The sequence below is a fragment of the Arachis ipaensis genome, chromosome B9, assembly GCF_059453495.1.
Source record: "Arachis ipaensis isolate K30076 ecotype BB chromosome B9, ASM5945349v1, whole genome shotgun sequence".
In the NCBI taxonomy this organism is placed as follows: domain Eukaryota; kingdom Viridiplantae; phylum Streptophyta; class Magnoliopsida; order Fabales; family Fabaceae; genus Arachis; species Arachis ipaensis.
The window spans coordinates 114,893,455-114,898,008 of NC_142444.1; the positions used below are offsets into that span (position 1 = coordinate 114,893,455).

At 40.9% G+C, this 4,554-nt stretch overlaps 1 non-coding gene across 1 annotated transcript; it reads right to left on the bottom strand.

The window, feature by feature from the left end:
* Positions 1-491: 491 nt before the first annotated feature.
* Positions 492-599, bottom strand: LOC148545993 (small nucleolar RNA R71). The gene has a single exon (XR_015901383.1). It is a non-coding gene; the product is annotated as a small nucleolar RNA R71 (small nucleolar RNA).
* Between the last annotated feature and the right edge of the window lie 3,955 nt (positions 600-4,554).

Genomic DNA, 4,554 nt, shown 5'->3' on the forward strand with positions numbered 1-4,554 from the left:
ACCTGAAAGGACCTTGAAGAGAAAGCTAAGAGAAGCTAAAGTACAACTCTCTGTAGAGGACCTAACAAAGTTTTTCAAACAAGAAGAAGCCATGGCAGCCGAAAACAACAACAATGCCAACAATGCAAGGAAGGTGCTTGGTGACTTTACTGCACCTACTCCTGACTTTTATGGGAGAAGCATCTCAATCCCTGCCATTGGAAAACTTTGAGCTTAAGCCTCAATTAGTTTCTCTAATGCAACAGAATTACAAGTTTCATGGACTTCCATTGGAATATCCTCATCAGTTCTTAGCTGAATTCTTGCAAATCTGTGACACTGTCAAGACCAATGGGGTTGATCCCGAGTTCTACAAGCTTATGCTTTTTCCCTTTGCTGTAAGAGATAGAGCTAGGACATGGTTAGATTCACAACCTAAAGAAAGCCTGAACTCTTGGGAAAAGCTAGTTAATGCCTTCTTGGCAAAGTTCTTTCCACCTCAAAAATTGAGCAAGCTTAGAATAGAAGTCCAAACCTTCAGACAGAAGGAAGGTGAATCCCTCTATGAAACTTGGGAAAGATACAAGCAATTGATCAGAAGGTGTCCTTCTGACATGCTTTCAGAATGAAGCATCATAGGTATCTTCTATGATGGTCTGTCTAAACTGTCCAAGATGTCATTGGATAGCTCTGCTGGAGAATCTCTTCATCTGAAGAAGACGCCTGCAGAAGCTCAGGAACTTATTGAAATGGTTGCAAATAACCAATTAATGTACACTTCTGAAAGGAATCCTGTGAATAATGGGACAAATCAGAAGAAAGGAGTTCTTGAGATTGATACTCTGAATGCCATACTGGCTCAGAATAAAATATTGACTCAGCAAGTCAATATGATTTCTCAAAGTCTGTCTGGCATGCAAGCAGCAACAGGCAGTACCAAAGAAGCTTCATCTGAAGAAGAAGCTTATGATCCTGAGAATCCAGCAATGGAAGAGGTGAATTACATGGGAGAACCCTATGAAATCACCTATAATTCTTCATGGAGAAATCATCCAAACCTCTCATGGAAGGATCAACAGAGGCCTCAACAAGGCTTCAACAACAATAATGGTGGAGAAAATAGGTTTAGCAATAGCAAGCCTTTTCCATCATCTTCTCAGCAATAGATAGAGAATTCTAAGTAGAGCCACTCTGACTTAGCAACTGTAGTCTCTGATCTAATTAAAACCACTCAAAGTTTCATGACTGAAACAAGGTCCTCCATTAGAAATTTAGAGGCACAAGTGGGTCAGCTGAGCAAGAAAGTTACTGAACTCCCTCCTAGTACTCTTCCAAGCAATACAGAAGAGAATCCAAAAGGAGAGTGCAAGGCCATCAACATAACCCACACGGCCGAACATGGAGAGGAGGAAGAGGTAGTGATTTTCACTGAGGAAGACCTCAATGGACGTCCACTGGCCTCCAAGGAGTTCCCTAATGAGGAATCATGGGAATCTGAGGCTCACACTGAGACCATAGAGATTCCATTGAATTTACTTTTGCCATTCATGAGCTCTGATGAGTATTCTTCCTCTGAAGAGGATGAAGCTTTTACTGAAGAACAAGTTGTTAAGTACCTTGGAGCAATCATGATGTTAAATGCCAAGTTATTTGGTAATGAGACTTGGGTGGATGAACCCCCCTTGCTCACCAGAGAACTGGATGACTTGACTAGGCAGAAATTACCTCTAAAGAGATAAGATCCTGGAAAGTTCTCGATACCTTGTACCGTAGGCACCATGACCTTTGAAAAGAATCTGTGTGACCTAGGGTCAAGCATAAACCTCATGCCTCTCTCTGTAATAGTTCATACTTTTCCCGAGATTTGATGGCCCAAACTGGCGCTCGAAGTCAGCATAAAATTTCTGGCGTAAAAACGCCCAAACTGGCACCAGAATTGGAGTTAAACGCCCAAACTGGCACAAAAGCTGGCGTTTAACTCCAAGAAAAGCCTCTACACATGAAAGCTTCAACGCTCAGTCCAAGCACATACCAAGTGGGCCCGGAAGTGGATTCTGCATCATTTACTCATTTCTGTAAACCCTAGGTTACTAGTTTTCTACAAATAGGACCTTTTGCTATTATATTAGAGAGACTTCGAACACACTTTTCATCTTTGAACTTGTATGTTCACGCTTTGGGAGGCTGGCCATTTGGCCATGCCTAGACCTTTTGTTCTTATGTATTTTCAACGGTAGAGTTTCTACACACCATAGATTAAGGTGTGGAGCTCTGCTGTTCTTCGTGAATTAATACAAAGTACTACTGTTTTTCTATTCATTTCACGCCTACTTCTTCTCTAAGATATACACTCGTTCTTCAACTTGATGAATGTGATGATCCGTGACACTCATCATCATTCTCACCTATGAACGCGTGCCTGACAACCACTTCCGTTCTACATGCAATCAAGCTTGAATGTGTATCTCTTGGGTTTCTAATCCAAGATTAAAACCTTCGTGGTATAGGCTAGAATTATTGGCGGCCATTCCTGAGATGCGGAAAGTCTAAACCTTGTCTGTGGTATTCCGAGTAGGATCTAGGAAGGGATGACTGTGACGAGCTTCAAACTCGCGAGTGTTGGGCGTGTGACAGACGCAAAAGGATCAATGGATCCTATTCCAACATGATCGGGAACCGACAGATGATTAGCAGTGTGGTGACAGCACATTTGGACCATTTTCACTGAGAGGACAGGAAGTAGCCATTGACAACAGTGATGCCCAACATAAAGCTTGCCATGGAAAGGAGTACGAATGATTGGATGAAGGCAATAGGAAAGCAGAAGTTCAGGAGGAACAAAGCATCTTCATACGCTTATCTGAAATTCTCACCAATGAATTACATAAGTATCTCTATCTTTATTTTATGTTTTATTCATATTTTAATTATCAATCCTCCATAACCATTTGAAATCGCGTGACTGAGATTTACAAGATGACCACAGCTTGCTTCAAACCGACAGTCTCCGTGGGATTGACCCTTACTCACGTAAGGTTTATTACTTGGATGACCCAGTGCACTTGCTGGTTAGTTGTGCGGAGTTGTGATAAAGAGTTGAAATTACAATTGTGCGTACCAAGTTGTTGGCGCCATTGATGATCACAATTTCGTGCACCAAAAAGCCAATAGCCCTTTAAACCAAAAGGCAAGGGTAAAAAGGATCCAAGGCTTTGAGCATTAATGGATAGGAGGGCCCAAAAGAATAAAATCTTGGCCTAAGCGGCTAAACCAAGCTGTCCCTAACCATGTGCTTGTAGCGTGAAGGTGTCAAGTGAAAAGCTTGAGACTGAGCGGTTAAAGTCGTGGTCCAAAGCAAAAAGAGTGTGCTTAAGATCTCTGGGCACCTCTAACTGGGGACTCTAGCAAAGCTGAGTCACAATCTGAAAAGGTTCACGCAGTTATGTGTCTGTGGCATTTATGCATCCGGTGGTAATACTGGAAAACAAAATGCTTAGGGTCACGGCCAAGACTCATAAAGTAGCTGTGTTCAAGAATCAACATACTGAACTAGGAGAATCAATAACACTATCTGAATTCTGAGTTCCTATGGATGCCAATCATTTTGAACTTCAAAGGATAAAGTGAGATGCCAAAACTGTTCAGAAGCAAAAAGGCTACAAGTCCCGCTCATCTAATTGAAACTAATCTTCATTGATAAGTTTGGAATTTATTGTATTTTCTCTTCTTTTTATCCTATTTTGTTTTTAGTTGCTTGGGGACAAGCAACAATTTAAGTTTTGTTTTGTGATGAGCGGATAATTTATACCCTTTTTGGCATTGTTTTTACGTAGTTTTTAGTATGTTTTAGTTACTTCTTATTATATTTTTATTAGTTTTTATTCAAAAATTACATTTCTGGATTTTACTATGAGTTTGTGTGTTTTTCTGTGATTTTAGGTATTTTCTGGCTGAAATTGAGGAACCTGAGCAAAAATCTGATTCAGAGGCTGAAAAAGGACTGCAGATGCTGTTGGATTCTGACCTCCCTGCACTCGAACTAGATTTTCTTTAGCTACAGAAGCTCAATTTACGCGCACTCAATTGCGTTGGAAAGTAGACATCCTGGGCTTTCCAGAAATATATAATAGTCCATACTTTGTCCGAGATTTGATGGCCCAAACTGGCGTTCAAATTCAGCCTAAAACATCTTGGCGTAAAACGCCAAAACTGGCACTAGAATTGGAGTTAAACGCCCAAACTGGCACCAAAGCTAACGTTTAACTCCAGAAACAGCCTAAGCACAAAAAACCTTCAATCCTCAGCCCAAGCACACACCAAGTGGGCCTCAAAAGTGGATTTCTGCACGATCTGCACTTAGTTATTCATTTTTTGTAAACCCTAGTTACTAGTTTAGTATAAAAACTACTTTTAGTGATTTATTTTATATCTTTTTGATCATTTTGGAACTTGTATGTTCACGTTTGGAGGCTGGCCTCACGGCCATGCCTAGACCTCTTTTCACTTATGTATTTTCTACGGTGGAGTTTCTACACCCCATAGATTAAGGTGTGGAGCTCTGCTGTTCTTCATGAA